The sequence below is a fragment of the Schistocerca gregaria genome, chromosome 4 (genome assembly GCF_023897955.1).
Source record: "Schistocerca gregaria isolate iqSchGreg1 chromosome 4, iqSchGreg1.2, whole genome shotgun sequence".
NCBI classification, from domain to species: domain Eukaryota; kingdom Metazoa; phylum Arthropoda; class Insecta; order Orthoptera; family Acrididae; genus Schistocerca; species Schistocerca gregaria.
Window position 1 is genome coordinate 560,976,537 of NC_064923.1, and position 24,747 is coordinate 561,001,283.

The window sequence follows — 24,747 nt, forward strand, 5'->3', positions numbered from 1 at the left end:
ATAATACTTACGAAGTGCGTTTTTGTGCAAATGTACATCTTTAAGTGGAAAAATGCCTATTAATATCAACAACCTAAAAGTAGGCCAAATTAGAATGTCACACTTTGCAGTCTGGTATTCCATGGCTCTTGCACACGTGCTACCATTTCAGCAGAGATGTCACAGTAGGCTGCAGCAATACGTCATGCACATCATCAGATGTAGTTGGTGCATCTTTGTAGACAGTGTCTTTCAGCATTCCCCACAGAAAAAAGTTTACAGGAGTCAAATCCAGAGAATGTGCTGGCTAAGGTACAAGTCCTCTGGTGCAATCCAATGATTTGGAAACGATTCGTGAAGACGTGCTTTTAGTACTTCGAGCAGTATGCGCTGTCAGCCATCATGATGGAACCATAGGTTCCTCCTAGTCTGCAGAGGAACGTCATCTAACATCCGTGGTCTGTTAGGAAGCTGAGATACTTGTGCACTTTAAGTGTTCTGCCTGTAAAATATGAGCCTACGTGCTGATGATTCACTATCCTACATCACACATTTGCACTTCATGGCTGGTGGCGTTCCACTTGACGAAGCCATGGGGATTGTCAACAGTTCAATGGTGCATGTTTCTGCAGCTTACATGGCTATGACTGGCAAATGTAGTTCACAACCAAACAAGATTCATGATACGTCTTAAGTATCCTGTCTTAATGCTCATGTTCATAATTAAACAAAATTATCATAATTGTTCCCATGCAGCTGTTGATGTAGATAGTTGATGGGGGCGGTAGCTACACCGATGGGAATGCGCAGGACACTTGCCTGACTGATATCACTTTCTCATACGATTGTGCAGGAGCTAACGTGCGGATCAACTGCAACAGCAGCAAGAACATTAATTTCTCCCTCTTCTGCCATCACTTGTTTCCTTTCTTACGTTGTCTAGATGTTACTATACAACTCTCGCGTAACTTGTTGAAGAGGTTGATAAGCAATTCCCGAGATGATTGACGTCTTTTGGTATACCTTCCAGAGAACTGTACAAAAACGAACTGCATTCTTCCTTCACTCTCCATACACCATTAGCACGTCAGCTTTATCTGCACTGGTAAATCCAATCGTTCGTTCATGACCGTCTGTCTATACTGTCTAGCATGATGCAGTGCACTCAAGGAACACACAAGCACATTGTGAGAAAACATAACAACGCTGTACCTAGTGGCTATGCGTGTTGAATGACACCAACATGTGTCAGTATGGAAACTTTTCTAAATACTATATCTCGTAAACGACCCGCACTAAAATCCAGCAAACCCAACATCTTCATGAGTGTACTCTATGAGCTTTTCTGTTGCGCATTCTTTTGCCAGTTCCCTCTAGGACTTTATGTTTACAGCTTTTGCATATGTCTGGCCATTAGATGTAAGTATTCCGTTACCTCTGCAAATGGTTGTTCTGTTGCTAAGTGTACAATATCCACTACGGCACATTTAGGTACAATGTATGGCGTGAATAGGGGCCAGATACCATCAGGGCGTGTGAAAATGCTGGAGCTTACTGCGTACGTCAACGAGGAAGCTGCTAATGTAGAGGTCCACTACACACAGCAGACGAATATTGTTCTTTCAAGCCCGTCTGAAGACTAGTTTGATGAAAGTTTCTACATTAGTCTATCCTCTGCAAGTTTCTTCATCTTTGCGTAACTATTGTGCTTTACACACATTGATTCTATTTACTGTAATCAGGCCACGATCTCCGTCTCCAAATTTCACCCAGCCCTGCGCTCCCCCACCCCCTTTCCCGAAACTCCTGTCTTTATTATGTCAACTGTTACTCGTTGCCCTTTCAACCTACCCTTCTTCTAGTCAGTCTGAGGCATAACATTCTTTTCCTTCCACCTCGCTTCAGTCTGCCTTTACTATTCTTACAGTCAACTCGTCTAATAAGCATTCATCTCTAATACCACATTTCAGAAGCTTCTGCTCCCAGAAAATATTTCCCAGCACTTAATGTTGTATTTGATCTTAAAATGTGTCTTTTTCATGCAAACACATTTCTTTGCTATTGACGCTCTGACCAGCCGCACAGTCCATGACCGCAGCGCCTTAGACCGACAGCCACTGCTGTTCGTTCCGAAGACCCCAATCACAGAGCTAGCAGTGTTCAGAGTTTTTAATCCTCCTGACCAACTGCATCGAAAATAATTGGAAAAGCTGGCAGCCGAAATGCGCTTCATCCCCAAGCAGTTCCACGAGATTACATCAGCGCCAAGCAAGGTCAATGGTGTGACGCCAGTTAGTTTTCTTCAGTCACATTTTGTTGTCTTTGTGGGCTGCAACAACATTGTGCTAAAATCATTCGAACGCGATAGGTTGATGCATTATCTCTCTGACAATACAGAACGAATATGGAGCGATCTTTGTGGTGTTCTGGATATCGTCAGTAGATGGAGTGGGCCGAAAGGTACACAAGACTGTAACGTCAACGAATTGCTTTTAGAAACATTTGACACACTTTGAAGTGGAAGGGATGCGGCCTTGTCTTCCTCAGTGCACGGATTGCCTCTAGGGAGCTCAACGGCAAAATACGGATGTACAGTTGAAGGGTTATCATGCTAAAGGAGCAAAATGCGCTTAGGTCACTCAGAAAAAACTTCATTTAAATAACGAGAACACAAATATGCACTAATTCCACATTACCACTTCCTCATTGCATTTAGAAAAGCATGCTATCACTTGGCATGATCCAAAACTACCAAATAAACACAGATTCTATAAAAAAATAAATTTTCACTGAAATACTAAATGGGCTAAGTTCATCAACAAAATTTCGTGCTATTTATGCCTCTAGTAATTATTTTACTGCTCAGTCTTGGCACACTTCACTGTAACTTTGTATACCTCAGGTAGGCACTCCATCATGCTTCTGATGTCTCTTCCATGAAGGCTATAATTTTGTACCAAAGACCTCACTGGACGTGATGATTTTGGAATTTTCAATTAGCGACCCTTTTTTCAACAATCATCATTTCCCATTGATCTGCTTCATTAAAAGTCTTGTAAGTATGCTGTTTAGGTTTTTTATTGGTAACGCCACATAGCGCTCTGTACGAAAAATCACTGGCTGTGCTGTGGGCAGTCAGTGGCTGGTTGGCATTGTTGTAATACTCGCCATTGTAGTGTTGGGCAGCTGGATGTTAACAGTGCGTAGCGTTGCGCAGTTGGAGGTGAGCCGCCAGCAGTGGTGGATGTGGGGAGAGAGATGGCGGAGTTTTGAAATTTGCAAGACTGGATGTCATGAACTGCTATATACATAATGACTTCTGAACACTATTGAGGTAAATACATTGTTTGTTCTCTATTAAAATATTTCATTTGCTAACTGTGCCTATCAGTAGTTAAAGCCTTCCGTAGTTTGAATCTTTTATTTAGCTGGCAGTAGTGGCGCTCGCTGTTTTGCAGTAGTTCGAGTAACGAAGATTTTTGTGAGTTAAGTGATTTGTGAAACGTATAGGTTAATTTAGTCAGGGCCATTCTCTTGTAGGGATTACTGAAAGTCAGACTGCGTTGCGCTAAAAAAAATATTCTGTGTCAGCTTAAGCACAGTCCTGAACAATTTTTCTATGGGGACGTTTCAGTCTTCCTTGTCTGAATTACCTCGGGAGTGGAGATTTTAACTCATGAGCCAGAACTTACTTTACCCATAGCTGTGTTAGTGATCATATCAGTTGCTCTATAGGACTCCAAAAAATACCTAATTTTGATCTGAATAGCTTTAAATGGTTACTTATTGTGAATTATTGCTATGGTGTTCATTACTTCATCAGGAACAAAATGCTTCCTGACCTTTGGTCTTTTTTCAATAACTGATCTCTTTCCAGAGTAGTGATTCCCAACCATTTTGAGACCATTACCCTTGAGTGCAGTCAGACATCATCTAGTACCACCGCCCTCCCCCCCCCCCCCCCCCCCCTAGAATCTGTGCTTCCCCTCTCTCATATTATCACCAACTTCAGCACCTAACTAAAATGTAGAATGAAAGACATTTCTTGGAGAACTTTTATTTTTTATATGATGATATTTAGTTTGTGTGTGTGTGTGTGTGTGTGTGTGTGTGTGTGAATGAGTGAGTGAGTGAGTGAGTGCGTACGAGAGAGAGAGAGAAAGAAGAGAGAGAGAGAGAGAGAGAGGGAGAGAGAGAGAGAATGACGAAGCAATTCGTGGTGCATCGCAAGTGCTACACGTAACTCCTTCTCAGATAAGAAAGGTATCTATAAAGAGGATTGACATTTGTTGCGAAACCAACTTCCCGTGCGTTACTCCTCTCCATAGTGGCACTTGCTTTACATGCACACTACAACCCACTTAAAATGAACCAAGTTGAAATGTGTACACTATACTTACTGTCTGTGAATCACTTGATGGTCGCACTCCTTATTTCCGAACTGGCAGAAATTGGACCACTTCAGGCTGTTAATGCTTTGTGTCTGACCACAGCCACTAATAGTAATAATAATAGTCATAATACTGTGTACAGAACTATAATAGTGCTTGTGGAGTTACTGCTGCGTCATGCTGTCAATTAATTAATTTATCTGTTTCGAAGGGAGTAATGGAGCTCTTTCTGAACTATTGCACTTATTATCTACAACCTGTAGAAGATATTTTCTTGAGATATTTAGCATTTGTCACGTTTTTATCTCATTTTTATCATCAGCAATGTGAGGGACCAAGCACAACATATATGCTTAGTGAGTTGACTATGTGAAGAACCTGTAGCCTCTACCACATTAATGCTACTAATTGAGAGAAAGTAATTATTAATAACTTACATAATCAATATTAGAATCTTACAAAATTGTGATAATAGTAATGATCTTTTGAAAATAATTTAGTTTCGTGACTGAAACAGAATTGAATGCTTTATTTACCCGCTCCCCAGAATACTTCCTTTTACCTCGGAGGAGGTAATTACCCCCAGGTTGGGAACTACTGTTCTAGAGATCAATTTTCCTTTTACTTCCGTTTGCTAAATCATTCACAATGTTGTCACTAACCATTGTACCGCCAATCGCGGCACATAACAGACAGGGTGCAAAACGACAGTAATGAGCGGAAGAGTGCTGTAACTGACACTTTGAAAGTTTTTACAACACAACTTTTATTTACGTGAGTCTACATGGAAATGACTGAATAACAACGAAAAGTCTCAATCACAAAGCCAGTAAGAACTTCCTACTAGAGGCAACCAAAGATAACTTCTAAGTTTCCCACAAGAGTCCGTGGTAACACGCATACACTTAATTCCAAGTCCTATTCCGATGCAAAGACGTAGTCTTCCGTGGAGACGTTCTTGAAGTCGGTATTCGGCGTGAACTGACGTCAGGTGCTGGTTCTAGCCTTTAAATAGTATTGGCCACCCAATCAGATGTTGGTGTACTAATACTTCCTGGAGGCCATCTCGAACTCCCTCTGAAGGAAGTAGTATGCAGAATGTCTGTTTCCAAAACAGCCGAAGTTTACCATTGCTTACGCCTTTGGGCATAGGCAACCTCGGTCCTGTGTCATGTTAGATGTGTTGCCGGCCCGCAGGAGGTACCTTGGCGACGGTGTAACAAAGAGTATAACTCTATCATGTATATCCAACAGTAGTGGGGTAAGGTTGTCCTGAGCCACTCTGTATTGTTGCTAAATTTATTCAAGATGGCGGCCTCTCCTCCACCTCCTCTCCATTTGGGATAGAGTCTGTGCTGAGCTACTGGATTGGGAGTATCTCATGACACAATATAAGCGGCAAATTCAAGCAATATATTGTTTCTTTATTTTAACCTTAATAGGAGGAGGACGAATATAAAGCACAATGCTGGTGCTGCAAAGTACTGGAGGTTTGTACACAGCTAGTTTACCAAGTAATCAAAGTGGATAGGTTCATGTGTAACAGGAGGGGGATGAGGATGAAGCAGAATACTGGTACCGGGAAGCACTGGAGATTTGTCCCAGCTGGTCCTTCCAATAATCCAAGTGGAAGAGGACGAGGACGAGGAGAACATCAAAGCAAAATAGATATACTTTCGTTCCCAGTGACAGAGAACACTTGTGCACAGTCTATGTATCTATAATAATAGTAATAATAATAATAATATATTATGCATATAAAATTTTCCACAGAAGTGGAGCAGATTGCAGCTGTAACGTAACTCACCACCTACTGAGAGCTTTTTTTCTTTACTGTTATTTCATTCCTCCTTGTCCCATGTAGCTGGGGAAGGGGAAGGGAGGTGTGGGCTGATTGTGGTACAAATAACCGACTCTTCAGCCAGTAGAATGTAATGCTAACACACAGGCTGAAAACAGAAAACAAGATTACACTAGTACAATGAATTTAAAATAATTGAAAAGGTGACGTTGGGAGAAATATAATAATAAATCGCTGTCTTCATGAATCATTTGGAAAACAGAGATGAAAATGAGGACAAACAGCACAGTTAAAAACACTTCAGAAACACCTGAATTTGCAACACTTAAAAAAAAAAAGGGAAAACAATGAACATGGCAGAAGATACACTGACCATTAAAAATGGAGCTCAATGGACATCCACAGTAACTGTAAAGGGGCCTGCCTTCAGACAGTGGACTGTAGATGAAAAAAAGGGAGATATTGAAGAAGATAGGGCAGTGGTGATGATGAGGACAGCAAACTGGGAAGAGGTGGTGAGAAAGGGGTGGCTGTAGGATACAAATAGAGAGGGCCAGCTGGTATTAGATTGGAGAGTAAAAGGGGCTGGGAGGTGACATGGAAGAGGATAGGGATGAGGTGTGATATGGGAGAGGAGGAGGAAGGAGCCCTGGGGAATGGATAGGATAGGATAGATTTAGAGTTGGTAGGATGGGTATAGAACTGGGTGGAATTCGTAATCTGGGAGAGGGAGACAGCTGAAATTTCTTTGCCAGAGGATGTGGAGGGTGTGCAGGTGAAGATTTGCTGGGATGTGTAGGTACAGGTAAAGAAGCACACTAGAATTCGAAAGGAGAGGTGACACAATAGGATTGTGGGAGTCAGGTTTACAGATTTTGTAGGTTATTCAGAGGTATCCAGTGTGAAGAGAGATGAAAATTTAACAATCTGGTAAATTATTCCTGTTGGGGAAGATAAGCGAATGTGGAGAGCAAGGTGGAGAGCATGGCGTCTGAGGCTCTGGAGGAGCTTATAGAACTTAGGAGGGATGGAGATTCATGCAGTATTTGCATAGTGAAGGATCGCACAGATCAGGTATTTGTACATGTGAATGACAGTGGAGGCGTGTAGTTCCTATGTTCGGATGGTTAGTAGTTTTAGTAGTTTTCGTCTATTCTGAGCTTTACTGTTGTATTGTTAGTAGGTTTGGTTTCCTCTTTAGTTGTCCATTCAAGATCAATCCAAAGTATTTTAGTGTTAGTTACTTGGGTGGGATTGTTATAAATGGTGAGGTGGAAGTCATGGAGATGGAAGGTGTGGGTGCTGCGTCCTATAATTATTACCTGTGTTTTGGAGGGGTTAATCTTAAAGAGCCATTGATTACAAAAAGAGATAAACTTCTTGAGATAGATTTGGAGGGCCTGTTGGGATTTCTGGAGAGCAGGATGGAGGGTGAGGAAAGCAGTGCCATCAGCATATTGAAAGAGGTGGTGGGAGAAGATGATTTTAGCATACTGGCGGTGTGTAAGAGGTAAAGGAGAGGCGAGAAAACAGAACTCTGGGGCACTCCTGCAGTGGGGTGGACAGTACAGGAACTGGCGTTGTTAACAATGACATAGGCTGGGGGCGATTGGAGAGGAAGGATGCAGTAAGGTGGACATAGTTGCCTGGAAGTGCTTACGTCTGGAGTTTGAAAAGGAGACTGGAACGCCATAACAAGTCATATGCTTTCTCTAAGTCAAGGGAGACAAAGATGGCAGATTCGTGGTTGCTGAGATGTTGGAACAGCGGACAGATGAGGTTCAGGAGCTGATTATCAGCAAAGGAGGAGGGACACTAGTTGACTGGATACAAATGCTGTTGGTGCAGATGGCAGTGTATGCATCAAGAGAGTGTGGATTCAAAGACCTCGTAAAACACTGAGGTGAGGTGGATGGGGTGGTACGAGGAAGTATCAGTGAGGGCTCGTTTGGATTGAGGAAAAGTATGGTTTTTGAGGTTTTCCACAAGTTGGGATGGTAGCCCGTGGAGAGGATAGTGGCATAAAAGATTGCAAGATTTATGGACAATTTATGGACATGGAAAAAGGGCTTTCTCTGAGGTGGCAATAGATAATACAGTCATGGTCATGAGATATGTTGCGTTTTCTGTGAAGTACTTGTCTTATGTCCTGCGCTGTGATTGAGATATGTGTTTCTGGTATGTGGTTCAAGTGCTGAAAGCTTCGAGCCAGGGGTGGGGCTGTGGTTCGTGGATAGTAAGGGATTGGGAGTAGTCAAAGTGAGGGAACGTCAGGGATGGAGATGATCTTCGAGAGATAGGATGCAAAGTGATCAGCTTTAGTCAGGTCGTCAGGTAGGGAAGTATCAAGGAAAGGATGGGTGCCAGTAAGGCGGTGACATACTTTCCAGTGCATGGAAGCATTAACTTGGAGTATAGCATCGAGTCCGGTGCACATAGGGTTACAGTCCCAGCAGTTTTTGGCATTGAGTAAATTTCTAATATTTTGCTGTATTTGCCACTGTCATGTGAGCGTATCCTAGTCATGTGTCTGGAGGAAGGAGGAATATAAGTGACAGGATTCATGGAGAAGGAGTACAGCTTGTGTGGGGAGATTGTAACGATGAGAATATATGGCTTTATTCAGGATATGAGCAGAGACAGCACCTGACAACATCTGTTGCAGGAAAGCTGTTATGTGGATGATATCGTTGTGTTGCTGGAAGCTTAGGGGGTGTCTTCCAATCTGAGCGTTTATGGGTTACCAATAGACATTCCAGTTGGAATGGGAATAGTCATAGACAACATTTGGATGGAGACTGGGATGAGGTACATGGGGACAGGGTTGTGTGTTGAATATGGTGAAGAGGACAGGTAGGTGGTCATTGCCAACTGAATCAAGGACTTTTGCAGTGAGGCATCCAAGGAAGTTGGGAGATACTAGGATGACATTGGGGAGGATGGGGGGGAGGAGGGGGTTGCTTTCAGGATGCATGTGCTGAGAGATGAGGACAATGTCACCAGTGTCACCATGGGAATTTCGGTAAACTTATGCCACCACCTGAGTTCTGCAGGGTATGGGTATCGAGGTCAGCAGCAATAATATAGGTGGAAAAGATATGGTTGAAGAAATGATAGGGTATGGGATTATTAGGTCAGATATAGATGGTAACACAGGTAACAGTGAGTGTTTAGAAGAAGAGGCTAAGGGTAAAATGTTCAATGGGACTTTTGAGCTGGGATTGTGGCCGATTGGGATGTTCCTTTCATGGCCAGTCGGTATTCCACCTCTGGCCAGCAGGAGAGCGTTATCAGTGTGGCAGAGGATATAGAGAGATAGTGCAGTATGGTTGTAGGAACGTTTCATTATTGTGTCAATATTGTTTTGGGACAGGGAATGCAGAAAAAGGGGCTTGTTGGTGGTTACGGAGTGGATGTTGCTATAAGTGATGTGGTAGTGCTGTCATAACCTGGTGAGAGCCGAGGAACTGGGTTGCAGAGGTTAGGAACTGGAAGGTCTACATATTCAGGTGTCGAGATAGGTAAATATGAAGTGGAGATGGTTGTGGGAGTATATGGATTAGATATTCAGATGGAATACTGAGTAGGTAGCAAGGGAGATTTGCTGAAGGGTGTAGTATCATAGGAAGGAGCAGATATTTTGGAGGATGATGATAAGGAAAGGACGTCCGAAACAGTAAAAGGTGAGTGGAGGGAGTTGTTGGGATGGATGGGTTGATCAATAGGGCAGAAAGGCAAGTTAATTCAGGGGTTTGGCTTGCACTTTGCGGAGTAAGTAGCGTGAGCATCACTTCAGGTGTTGCAGGTGGAGGATGGAGCCTAGGTTGGGACAGATGAGACATTGCTTAAGGAAGTGTGAATGATTACAGAGAGTGCAGGTTGGAGAATTCTTACAATCAGCAGTAAGCTGGTCATTATATAGGAGGTACTTTTGGCATCGGTAGGCTTGAGAGGGGAATTTTCAGGGTTTAACCTTGTGACAGCAGTAGTAAACGAGAGCTCCCTCTGTGAGGAGGTGATCAGTGACGGGAGCTTGCTCTGTGTACACTCTCATGAGGAATATGAGTCCTGAGACATTGTAGATGTAGCGGTGCAGATCTCTACGGAAGAATGGGAATTGAGTTCTGTGAACACTCCCTCTACCATGATGTTGAGGCCAACCTCCATGATTACACCAGTGAGGCTGGATGAATGGCGAGGTGGCTGGGGTTGTTTGGAGAGTTGGTGTTGAAGGGAGTGAGAGTGGCATGGGACCAAAGGTAACATGGAAGAGTTTGGGGATATCTTTGTGGAAGTTCAGACTGGTGGAATTGATGAGCACTGAGTCTTTGTGGGGGATGATTTGGGTGACAGAAATGTTGGCGACATACATTCGAATTTCGAGGGTCAGGGATTTTGCATTTAGGAATTTGTAGTGGGACAGCCTGGGGAGAGGCTCCAGGAAGGGAGCAGAGTCCATGTGTTTAGTGTGGTATGGGTTGGTTTCGAGTTTTTTGATAGTAGTTCTGGCTGTGGTGTCTGCATTGAGTCACTTCTTGGATTTTTTGGTGATGTTGAGATGGGGTGAGGATTGAAGAATTTCAGAATGTGGTCCTTGCAATGGGCCAGAGTTAGTGTGGCTGCTACTGGCTGGTTTTGTGAGGTCCACAGAAAGATGTAACTCAAGCAGGTGTTGCAGGGGCAGTGGTGAGTGTGGGAAAGGTTCGGAGTTCAGGACAGGAAAATGACAGTGTGGAGGGTAGAAAAGGCGTTGCAGGGAGGAAGAGTAGGCAGCCAATGTGACTGCAGATGGGGAATAAACTATGGGAAGGGAGGGGTGGCCTTATGGTGGGTCAGAGGAAGTTTTCCATGTAGTGATGATGGAGGCAGAGGGAAGGGGGGGAAGTGATGTAAACGGTGGAGGCGGCTGGAATGACCATTGTGAGTCAAAAGAAGCAGGGGACAAAAGTCAATGAAAACTACCAATGAAAGAAAGTCGCCTTGATGGTGGGAGATGATGGTAGTGTTGTGATGGTAGTAGATGAGGATGGTGGTGACGGTGACGATGTTGACAGCGGCGAGGAAGAGGGTGGCTAAGGAGGCAGCTACAGCGAAAAACGGAGGCTGTTATGAGAAAACGATTAAACACAGGATGATGATGATGATGCACCCAGAACTGCCGGCCACGGTGGTCTCGCGGTTCTAGGCGCGCAGTCCGGAGCCGTGCGACTGCTACGGTCGCAGGTTCGAATCCTGCCTCGGGCATGGATGTGTGTGATGTTCTTAGGTTATTTAGGTTTAAGTAGTTCTAAGTTAAAGGGGACTGATGACCACAGCAGTTGAGTCCCATAGTGCTCAGAGCCATTTTTTTGCACACAGAACTATAAAGATAAATGGAAACGGACGTAAAGCATGGGGGAGTGACCCTACCAACCTCTATGTAATCATAGGAGTTGTACAAATACATATTTGCTTGAACTTATATCCAGAGGCCTTTTAACACGGATTTAGAGAATGAAACACACTTACACATATTAAAAAGTTGAATCGTACCCATAAATACGTGACAAATGCGTATAACGAGAAAATACGATATCTTCTATGAGAATAGCGGTCAACACTATACGTGTACTCGCCATTTGAAGAAATCAAACCAGACAGCTGCTTGCTCACCCCACAACCAGCCACCAGACGTGGCGCGGGGAATTAGCATGCTGAGACGATCGCGAGTTCGCAAGGCCGTATAACTACAGAGAAGGAAATTACCAGCCCATCAAAGCAATCACGATATGGTGGTGGGCTCGTTACGTTACAAGCTTAACATAAACTGCCTCCATAGGTTTTCTAAATGGTGATAGGTCCCTTTATTTAAGAAAAATATCGAATTAATAAGGCGTATAACTACGAACTCATAGAATTTAAAGAAATCAAAAGATGCAAGGTCAGAGCCCTAGAGCGATGCATCTGATACTTGTATTAACATATTAGACCTCTGTTGTTCATGCTTACCAAGTATGAAATCGGCAAAGCACCGAAAACCTCCAGTACACCTCCTGCAGTATGCCGATGACACCGCCTTCCTTGCCTTAACCCTGCAACCACGAAAGAATTAGATCCATTCCATATAACAGCCTGGACAGTTCCATTTCCTCCAAGTTTATTCTCGAGGCTGATAATATGTTTGTAGACACGCATGCGGTGGCGGCGTTGACGATACACACGTCGACGAGGCATAGTGCTTCCGCTGGTCAGCACTACCCGCTTATATAGAGAGCGTGTGACCTTGGTTACGTAACGTGCTGACAACGGACTTACACTAGGAAGGCGCGCTATAGCGCCTGCTGTAGTAGCACTAGCAACACACGTGCCCTGGTGCGCCGAGCCAAGTCCACTGGCGCCGAGCCAAGTCGGGCGGGTTGCGTCACCAACTCGCTAGGCGCTCAGCAGGCAGCGCGGCACTATGCTTTCGAATTTTATCAATCTGTTGCATCCTTCAGCCCCCGGTACGCGATGTACGCTCCCCAGTTACAGGAGTCACGGATCACACATTATTAAAAATTATAGTACACAGTAATGTCTCCAGTTACAGTTACATTCCCTGCAAGTACACCAAGTCCTTTCATCCATATCCATACATGTATTTTTTCACCATTAATAACTTTTCTACAAGAGCGTGTATACAATGTAAATGGCATATTACTATACACATAACTAGGTCAACATTGAGACTTTGGGTCAATTCCACGATATCAAGTCTTGTAGGCGATGACATCTCTGTCGGCGAAAGATTCAAGTCCAGGAAGGGAAGCGTTTTCACAGCGGTGCCAACCCCTTCTCCGTAATCACCTTGACCTTTTCGCCGCGTGGTGTAACGTGTGGCTCCTGAAAATCAATCTTTCCAAGACCCAGGAATCATCGTAGGTCCTACCACTCGCTCCTTCCAGCTCCTTGATTTCTGCCTTACTACCTGTGCAATCCTGTCCGCCTCTCCCCCACCCTCACCTTCCTTGGACTGACCATTGACTGTCACCTCACCCGGATCCCTCATCTCCGCTCTATCCAATCCAAAGCCCACAACCATCTCTGACGCTTCAGACTCCTCTCTGGCCGGACATGGGGGTTGAACTCCTCTACCATCCTTCACACCTACAAATCCTTAATCCGTCCCATCCTCTGTTATGCCACTCCCACCTGGATATCCGCATCCCTCCCCCCCCCCCCCCGGCAAATTCTATAAGTCCCTCCAGGTCCTCGAGCACCATGCCCTCCACCTCACCTTCCGTATATGCCTCCCATCCCCCATGCAGATCCTCCTTTCCCCCATCCGCTCCTATTCCTCTAAAATATTCGTGTCCTCTACACCTCCCACCACATTGATACCCCTCATCCCCTGGTTGCTCCTCTCCTCTCCAACCCCCACCCTCTACCACGCCTTCACCATTGTGTCCCCCCTGCCCTTCATCTCCTTTCCCAAGGTGGCTTCTGTCGACTCCCCCTCCCGGATGATGCTCTCTCTCCATCCATTTATCCCTCCTGCCAACTCTTATCTTCACCTCCCCCTCCCTTCCCCTGTCCTCTTCCCAGGCTCCCTCCCCCTTTCAATCCTGCTTTTTCCCTGCCTACCCTCTCTCTGCCTCCCTTCTCTCCCCTGAGTACTTTTGCATTCCCCTCCTCTGCCTTTCCCCACTCCCTCTCGCATCTGCCCTCCCCCTACCCTTATGAGTCCTCTCCCTCTGTCAGTTTCTCACCCCCCCCCCATTCGTTTTTCCTCTCCTCCCCCTTGTTCCCCCCTCATCTGTCCAGGTCACCCCCGTCTGCCCTTGGCTGTGGTGTGTCATCTTCGTGCCAACTTTTAGTGCAGTGTTTCAAGTGAGTGTTAAATGTTGTGCGTTTTTTCCACAGTGTTGCGAACGGAAATCATACTGTTGCTGGGTGTGATTTTTATATCTCTTCTGAACAGAAACCAGACTGTCGCCGAGTTTTTTTAATTGTCTGTCTACTACCTTACCTGTCTGCTTCTTGTGTATTTTATTAACATCGCCAACCCTTTGATTTACGTTTCAACTTAGACAATATTCGGCCATTTTACAATTTACGTCACCGTTTTTATCGCCTGCTTTTATTATTGTTTATTATCTTTTTCTTATGTTTTAAAAATTACTGTATGCTGAAGAGCGGCGTTCTAAGCTGCTGACAGCCCGGCCCCTTTGGGGGGGAATCTAAACTCAATAACAGAGAAAAAAGTGCCGAAAACTTCCACTATTTACACTTGTAAACTACCGATCACCACATAATGTCTTGTTACTTCAGAACATCCATCTGAGTAAAACTGAGAACTGTAGTCTCAGGGGTCAGGGATTTTCTCTGCCTCGTGATGACTGGGTGTTGTGTGATGTCCTTAGGTTAGTTAGGTTTAAGTAGTTCTAAGTTTTAGGGGACTGATGACCATAGATGTTAAGTGACATAGCGCTCAGAGCCATGTAGTCTCAGGGCCGTCCGGAGTGGCCGTGCGGTTCTAGGCGCTACAGTCTGGAGCCGAGCGACCGCTACCGTCGCAGGTTCAAATCCTGCCTCGGGCATGGATGTGTGTGATGTCCTTAGGTTAGTTAGGTTTACGTAGTTCTAAGTTCTAGGGGACTGATGACCTCAGAAGTTAAGTCCCATAGTGCTCAGAGCCATTTGTACCATTTTGTAGTCTCAGGAAACACTCAGTCTATCGAAACATTTATGTTGGAAGCTGTTTTGTGATGGAAATTTTCAGTGGAACAGTCGTATCAAACGTCCACTTATAAGCGACCAGCTATTAAAAAGACACAATCACTATTATGATAAAACAGTCATGGTTCCACGAAAACAGATACACACGATTTCTTTCAATTTAATGGACCAACTGGTATAGTTTTAGAGCGTTCCTCGAGTTCAAATTTGGTGTCTGAAAGTTTTGTATTTCATACAGTTCAGACACATGAAATATCAATACAAAACAGTGTCTTACGCGCTGTGTAATAGCATGTCGAAAAACAACCATTTTTACGTTTGAAAGCAAGCTACAATTCACACACTGGCTCTCCTCGTTATTTTTATGACATCCAACGGAGTAACAATACGAACTATAAAAACTTCGCTAACGTCACCTGGTAGAAAACTCGATAAGATTTTACGGTGTCTCTATCTCTTCTGATGTATCGAAAACAAATACCACCACGTCTAGACATCGAACATAGAAGTCACTGACAAAGAAAGAAAGAAAGACATCCATGAAGAAGAACTGGTTGCTGTTACATCTGTGTTATGTGTGACAACACCATCTAACGTGTCTGAGCCTGCAGGCTTGGGTTTTCACACTGTAGAAGACTTCCTATTGGTTCTGGCAAATGTTTCACTGACCTCCATAAATGGGAAATCTCCGGCCCTGCCCCCCCCCTCCCCCCCCCAATCCCTCCCTCATCTGTAAACTGCCCAGAGAAGCTCAGTCCATGCAGAACTGTTGGCGTGGAAACAGCTGTGTGTGTGCGAGCAATGTGTACAATTCATGAGCTGTGGACATTGATTTGATGTTTTACCGGATTCATGATATTCATGGCACACTCGAGAAATGATCGTACGGGAAAATTCCCATTACATCGCTAGCCCGGAGATGCTGTGTCCCATAGCTCGTGCGCCGACTATAACACCACGTTCAGTCCCATTTAAATCTTGATACCCTGCCATTGTAGCAGCAGCAACCGAATAACAACTGCGGCAGACACTTGTTGTCTTATACAGGGGTTACCGACCGCAACGCCGTATGCTGCCTGTTTACACATTTCTGTACTTGAATATGCATGCCTACGTCAGTTTTCTTGGCTCTTCGTATAGTATGGAGCCATCCTGAATATGATCTGGTGTATCTTCCAAAAGGTAGATAATTTTACTTTCGGTTCGATGTTACAAGGACAACCTTCGCCACCGACGACGCCAAGGCCGATGCTTCATGTGTACGTGGAGTGAGGGGGGAGTGCATGTGAGAGTCCCAGCTTAGGGATCCAACACACAAAATAGTGTAAGTGCAGTGTGCTATATGTGTGTTTACAACAGAATGACGTTAACAACCTAACTCATCCCAGATCTCTATTGAAGTGCAAGTATGTTTTTATGATAGTTTGTAGATACCATGACTGGGTTAGTGGTTGTGTATCGGTGTTGGTTGGTATAAATAGAAATGGTAATCTACATCAGGTAGCATTAAGTGTATATGCTTACAGACAAATAGCGAAAGTATGGAAGAAGTCACAAAATTGGTAATATTCTGTTACGACATGTTCTTGCTGGATATCTGTATTTATACTTAGAGTGTAGTGTAAATGTGTTCGTTCACAGAGTAACTGCTTGGGTTTTTACCTGGCATACTGCACGTATGAGTCTGTGATCAAAGTCGTTTCCATATATTTTTTTGATGATCTGTGTAAAGTTTCGTCACCTGTACTGGAGAAACACGTATTCCACGCAGTCTAGTTGGTGAACTAATAGACTTACAAATGCCATTTGTAAGCTCTGTTTGTATGGAATTACTGTTTATAGGACTAATATAAGCAGACCTAGTTATAGAACACATGCACACGTCTATTCACATCCAACTCCTCATCATCATTATGAACTTCATGTTCCAATACATTAATAGAGATATCATCAAATAGTAGTTTAACATATATTCACCATAGAATGAGTCTCTTTATGGTGAACCAGGTTGCACTGTACAGACCATGCAAGTTCGTGACACTTGGACGCTATAAATACACTCCCGGAAATGGAAAAAACACATTGACACCGGTGTGTCAGACCCACCATACTTGCTCCGGACACTGCGAGAGGGCTGTACAAGCAATGATCACACGCACGGCACAGCGGACACACCAAGAACCACGGTGTTGGCCGTCGAATGGCGCTAGCTGCGCAGCATTTGTGCACCGCCACCGTCAGTGTCAGCCAGTTTGCTGTGGCATACGGAGCTCCATCGCAGTCTTTAACACTGGTAGCATGCCGCGACAGCGTGGACGTGAACCGTATGTGCAGTTGACGGACTTTGAGCGAGGGCGTATAGTGGGCATGCGGGAGGCCGGTTGGACGTACCGCCGAATTGCTCAACACGTGGGGCGTGAGGTCTCCACAGTACATCGATGTTGTCGCCAGTGGTCGGCGGAAGGTGCACGTGCCCGTCGACCTGGGACCGGACCGCAGCGACCCACGGATGCACGACAAGACCGTAGGATCCTACTCAGTGCCGTAGGGGACCGCCCGCCACTTCCCAGCAAATTAGGGACACTGTTGCTCCTGGGGTATCGGCGAGCACCATTCGCAACCGTCTCCATGAAGCTGGGCTACAGTCCCGCACACCGTTAGGCCGTCTTCCGCTCACGCCCCAACATCGTACAGCCCGCCTCCAGTGGTGTCGCGACAGGCGTGAATGGAGGGACGAATGGAGACGTGTCGTCTTCAGCGATGAGAGTCGCTTCTGCCTTGGTGCCAATGATGGTCGTATGCGTGTTTGGCGCCGTGCAGGAAAGCGCCACAATCAGGACTGCATACGACCGAGGCACACAGGGCCGACACCCGGCATCATGGTGTGGGGAGCGATCTCCTACACTGGCCGTACACCTCTGGTGATCGTCGAGGGGACACTGAATAGTGCACGGTACATCCAAACCGTCATCGAACCCATCGTTCTACCATTCCTAGACCGGCAAGGGAACTTGCTGTTCCAACAGGACAATGCACGTCCGCATGTATCCCGTGCCACCCAACGTGCTCTAGAAGGTGTAAGTCAACTACCCTGGCCAGCAAGATCTCCGGATTTGTCCCCCATTGAGCATGTTTGGGACTGGATGAAGCGTCGTCTCACGCGGTCTGCACGTCCAACACGAACGCTGGTCCAGCTGAGGCGCCAGGTGGAAATGGCATGGCAAGCCGTTCCACAGGACTACATCCAGCATCTCTACGATCGTCTCCATGGGAGAATAGCAGCCTGCATTGCTGCGAAAGGTGGATATACACTGTATAGTGCCGACATTGTGCATGCTCTGTTGCCTGTGTCTATGTGCCTGTGGTTCTGCCAGTGTGATCATGTGATGTATCTGACCCCAGGAATGTGTCAATAAAGTTTCCCCTTCCTGGGACAATGAATTCACGGTGTTCTTATTTCAATTTCCAGGAGTGTATATACATTACTTTGGATCTTGAGATTTTACCTTTATTGTATCACCCACAAACATGTCGATGATGGATAGACTTTAGGTGGCAAAGATACTGATGTCGGTTGTTCCCAGGTGCCATGCAAGTGTCGATGTATTTCACCTTGCTGCACAATTGATCCCACTCCATATCACTGAACTGCACCTTCATACGTCGGTGGACATTCTCTGTTTGCACTGTAACTTCGAAGTCAGTATCAGTCACTAAAACAAGATGGGAAAATCCTGTCCTCCTGCTAAATGGTTTACTATGATGGAATGTCAGATGAGAAAGATGAGAATATCAGATGAGAACAACCTGTTAGAAATTCATAGCAGAGATTTAGTTCTTGATGGGTAACAATCTTGATGCTACAGGTGAGTACGGAGAGAATTTGCTGTAAATCTTAGATACCTTATTACAAGGTAAAACATCTATAATATACGAGAGCAATCACTTAGAAACACAGAGCCAGCACGGACATTATATCACATTCTGTTTGTAGGAAGACACGCCCCATCTGTATCAGAATCAAAAATACACATGTCTACAGCAAAAATCAGTGTTAAATTAAAAAGAAAGCAACACAGCCATCCATCAAAAGCGTGTGTGTTTGCTATGGTACAACTGGCTGAGAATCTTACAGTTAGTTGGGTACTTATTATTTAAATCTGAATTTGTCATGGGGAGGTCTACTTTTGCAATATATTGAATTTACTACTACAAATGCTAATGTGGTACAATACCAACTGAAGCAAAGAGACCCATACATTTGCATGAACTGTTACAGCATATTTCCCTGTACAAACACCAGCAGAATTCATCAGAAATGACAGCATCTTGTTGAGCTTCTGGTATGTGTGGTGTTGGGTTTACACTGTCCTGCTCCAATACATTCTCAATGGGTAGTAAGCATGCATGCAACACATTGTGCTAGCTATCTAATATCTTTTCAATTCCACTTGCAAATGCAGCCATGAAAGAACGAATATACACCTCTGATAGGTACTTTAAGCATTCAATCAAAGTGAATCTGTGGGACTTGCACTTCGAAATACGGAGTACTTTTACCTCTCATCTGCCATTTGCGTTATAAAATAAAATTTCCAATCATTCAAACCTCTGTCGTGTCTAGTGTCAGCAGGCAGGGTTCGATCTGAACGAACATTCGCCCTGAGCCAGTATTCCTAAAATTTAGTTAGTGTTTGAATAAATAAAAAATATATTGTTCGAATTACCCAGACCGAGTCACTTTCATACCAGTTCATAAGTGGGGGAGGGGAGGAGAGGGGATAAGATGGAATGGGAGGGGGAGGAAGTGGAGGAGGGGGAACAGGAGGAGGGAGGAGTGGGGGAAGTGACATCATCAGTATGATGTTGCCACATGTTCTCCCAGGGAGAGAAGGTAGGACTCTCTAACATCTTGAATAAATTTGATAACAATGCATAGTATCTCAGGATGAACGTCACCCCAGTATACCCAACTTGTGTAACACATTATGCACTTCCCAGTTTAGCAGTAGGTGTTACCTCTCGTGCTATCTACTATACATAATAGATCTTACATCACCTATCATTGGAGGTAGTCTTTCTGGTACGTAAAAGCTCAGTTCACATACCACCTAGTGAAAAAGAAAACAGAATTTCCGTAAAACTGGTTCTTAGACCCTTTAGTGCCATAACTTTTCAACACATGGTCGACTATTACATACCCGGATCAGTACCTGTGAGAGAAGATGGCGCTGTAGTAGTCACAAACATATGGCTCACAATTTTAGACGAACAGTTGGTAACAGGTAGTTTTTTTAAATTAAAATACAGAACATAGGTACGTTTGAACATTTTATTTCAGTTGTTCCAATGTGATACATCTACCATTGTGAACTTATCATTTCTGAGAATGCATGCTGTTACAGCGTGATTACCTGTAAATACCACACCAATGCAATAAATGGTCAAAATGATGTCCGTCAACCTTAATGCATTTGGCAATACGAGTAACGACATTCCTCTCAACAGCGAGTATTTCGCCTTCCGTAATGTTCACACATGCATTGACAATGCGCTGACGCATGTTGTCAGGCGTTGTCGGTGGATCGCGATAGCAAATATCCTTCAACTTTCCCCACAGAAAGAAATACGGGGACGTCAGTTCCGGTGAACGTACGGGCCATGGTATGGTGCTTCGACGACCGATCCACCTGTCATGAAATTTGCTATTCAATACCGCTTCAACCGCACGCGAGCTATGTGCAGCACATCCATCATGTTGGAAGTACATCGCCATTCGTCGTGCAATGAAACATCTTGTAGTAACATCGGTAGAACATTACGTAGGAAATCAGCATACATTGCACCATTTAGATTGCCATCGATAAAATGGGGGCCAATATCCTTCCTCCCATAATGCCGCACCACACATTAACCCGCCAAGGTCGCTGATGTTCCACTTGTCGCAGCCATTGTGGATTTTCCATTGACCAGTAGTGCATATTATGCTGGTTTACGTTACCGCTGTTGGTGAATGACGCTTCATCACTAAATAGAACGCGTGCAGAAATTCTGTCATCGTGCCGTAATTTCTCTTGTGCCCAGTGGGAGAACTGTACACGACGTTCGAAGTCGTCGCCATGCAATTCCTGGTGCATAGAAATATGGTCCGGGTGTAATCGATGTTGATGTAGCATTCTCAACACCGACGTTTTTGAGATTCCTGATTCTCGCGCAATTTGTCTGCTACTGATGCGCGGATTATCCGTGACAGCAGCTAAAAAATCTACTTGGGCATCATCATTTGTTGCAGGTCCTGGGTGACGTTTCACATATGGCTGAACACTTCCTGTTTCCTTAAATAACATAACTATCCAGCGAACGGTCCGGACACTTGGATGATGTCGTCCAGGATACCGAGCAGCTTACATAGCACACGCCCGTTGGGCATATTGATCACAATAGGCATACATCAACAGGATATCGACCTTTTCTGCAATTGGTAAACGGTCCATTTTAACACGGGTAATGTATCACGAAGCACATACCATCCGCACTGGCGGAATGTTACGTGATACGACGTACTTATACGTTTCTGACTATTACTGCGCCATCTGTCACATAGCGTAAAAAGTGGTCCAACTAAAACATTCATATTTCTTTACGTATTACCTGTATATGTAATAGAAAATGAGGGTTCCTGTTTAAAAAACGAAGTTGATATCCGTTTGACCTGTGGCAGCGCCATCTAGCGGGCCAAGCATCGCCCCATCTGGTTTCCCCCTTCAAGCTAGACAAGTTTCGTGAGATATTTGGCCACCCTGGACCACCCTGTATACGGAGCCACAGCAGCTCATTTCGAGTCGAAGCGTCACTGCTTCCACATCTTTGGTTCACTGCTGAGTGATGGAGCTCCAGGGTAGGGGGTAAGCTGAGCGAGGGACAGTTGACTTAGCGGGAGTGAAGCGAGTGCGCCGAGCGTGGCAAGACCATTTATGAGAAAGTATGCATTATTGGGCGTGCTGCACGCCAGAGGTAGCTATTCGGGCTGTGAGGTTGGTAGCATTTTGCAGTGGTGACTGTACTTGTGGCTGTGCCATTGTTTGGTTGCACGTTGACTGATGGGCAGAACCGATTTTTGACGCCAACCTACATTAAAGAAATAAAAATTAAGTAAATTGAGGATTGAGAGGGAGAAAGGGAAAGGAAGGAACGGAATTAATTATATCAGCTGCATCGTGACTTTATGCGGAGTTAACAGCGATGAGTGAAAATGTGTGCCAGACCAGGACTTGAACCCAAGATCTCCTGCTTAGTAGGCAGTAGCATTAGGCACTGTGCTATCTGGACAACGGGTTTGTCGTAAATGCACGAACTATCTAGGCGCGTACCCCGGATGTCACACGTTCCTACCCAGTGCCATCTATCTGCAGCCCCTATCCATGTCCTTGATGCTCAATAATTTTAATTACTGCTGGAGATTGGAAGATATTGTGCATCCTCACTGAAGGCTGTGGATTCATTGTCCATCAAGGCATGACTGATGCAAATTCCGCATCCAAGCACTGTAAGTGCTTTCCTCTGCATTTGTACTGGCAGCATGGTTTTTGCAAGCTCTTGGAAGTTTCCATGACGTATGGACTAACAAATTTGGGTCTACTATAAAATTAAGTACAAAATGCGCCTAACAGATTAGATTCCAATCCGACAAGGGCCATATATTCTTTCTCCTCCTTAGATGAAAATTTTGCAGCGGTTAGAGAATGGTATGCTCCGTGATGGGTTGGTTCGACCTTCCACATCACTGTATGCCTCCCGTAGATTCCTTGTCACAAATGTACAGGCTGGGAGCTATTGATCTGCCGTGGACTACAGGACGTTAAATTAGAAAGTAGTATTGGAATTTGTTCCGCTCCCCAAACTGCAAAATTGTTTTACTTGGTTCACAAGCGCGCGTTTCTTTACCGTACTCAATCTTAATCGAGCCTGCTATTAGATCCTATTAACCCTTTCGTGGTTGATGGGTCACATATGTCCCACTAACTTTGAGCGCCAGTTCGAGTGTCGGGATATATATTACCCAGCTCTGCACGGTGCTGACATCTAGGGACGACTGTACTGAACCTAAGAAAAAAATCGGAACTGCACTGCAAAGGCATTAGAGAAGCGGTGACTACTTTTGTTGACTAGCGTGTATATATGGCCGATGCAACGCCACTTATTTGTGTCATTCTTCAGTTTTCATCATTTTTCACTTTCCAGCGATGTCTGAAGTAAGTAATTCATCTTATTATTAACTTAATAATCATTTTTTAGTACAAACACAGTGTGGAGTGTACTTCTCAGCGACTGTACTATCTTATAATCGAAATAAATTTAGTGGGACACATGTGTCCCAACAGACATTATTTGTAAAGATTAGCAAGACAATTGATTAATTGGTATTCATCCAGTCAAAAGAAGAGATCAATGCCCACTTTCTTCCCAGCAAAGAGAGGAGTCTCTAGTGTGCCAGATGACGTCCAGCTCGTGTACGTAGGCAAACGTGTACCGAAAGACAGTGGCACTAGGAAGCGTTGCAGATTCTGCAGCACAAACTGTAAAGAGAAGAGAACAAAAGTTGTTTGCACTGCTTGTGGTGTACCACTCTGTGCGACACCATGTTCTTCCAAGTTTCATGGCATGTAAAGTTTTGTAAGTATTGATCATGTATCATGAAAACTGAAATGTAATGAATATTTTTTACACTGGCTCTACACAAATAAAAAGATTACGTGCATGTATAATTTTTAGTTATTTTATTCTCTGCAAAATCCTGTTTATGGCTAAAAAAATAAAATTACAAAATCAGTCAGTCAGCAGAAAAGGTATCTTGCGTTGGTTCATGGGACATGTGTGTCCCACTTCCTGTTGTGAAAAAATGGACAACTTAAAAATTATTTTGGTGGTGAAAATATAATAATGGGACTGAAAATAAACTGTTATCACCTTAATATTTTAAAAATCTGTAGAAAATGAATTTTATCCATGAAAGGGTTAATTTAGGCCTCTAAGGGTGTGACTGCCTTCTTCACAGACTGGAATCTATAGGAGTTCAATTGAGTTCCTTCGGACTCTCGAGCGGGTCTGCTGTATGAACTCAGATTCACATAATTTTACAGTTATTTAGATGATGTCATTGTCTGTGCATTTGGGGTAGGCGTTTGTCCGTCTTAGAGGGACCGGGCTCACTGTTACACCGTCAAAAATTTCCCTGGCCCATCTACAAATTTCGTTTTTGGGGCATTTAGTTTCGTTAATGACTAAGAGCAGATTCACGATTTGCTAAAGTTTCTCTTTCTAAACAACAAGGAGGGCATAGTCGGATTCGTAGGTAAGCCCAACTTCCTTCACAAATTTGTGCCAAATTTTGCACAGTTGCACAGCTTAAACAAGAAGGGTCAAGCTCCAGTTCTGGCAGTTCCCGACTTTAAACATCTCTTTGAGGTGCAAACAGATGGCTCTGATTCAGGAGCTACGTCTGTTGTCATGCATGAAATCAGGGTGAGTGACGTCCGGTTGTTTACAGGTCAAGGGTTGAAGCGCATCAATGGGAGGCTCTGGCGGTCCTTTTCGCCTTGGAGAAGTTTAGGTTTTACCAAGAACGCACGAGGTTCAACTTAGAAACGGACAAACAGGCACTTACCTGGGTTTTGACCCACTACAGGAAAACAGTCATGATTGTGTGGTGGGCTATCCACGTTTCCGCCTTCTGGTTTATGGCCAAGTACATTAGGGGTCTGGAGAACAGGATCGCAGCTGCGTTAAACCACATGTTTGAAGGATATGAAGCTAAACAGGTTGCATGGGCGTCTGGTGTCTTGACAGAGAGCCCATAATGGTTTGGTGACCTTAAGAACA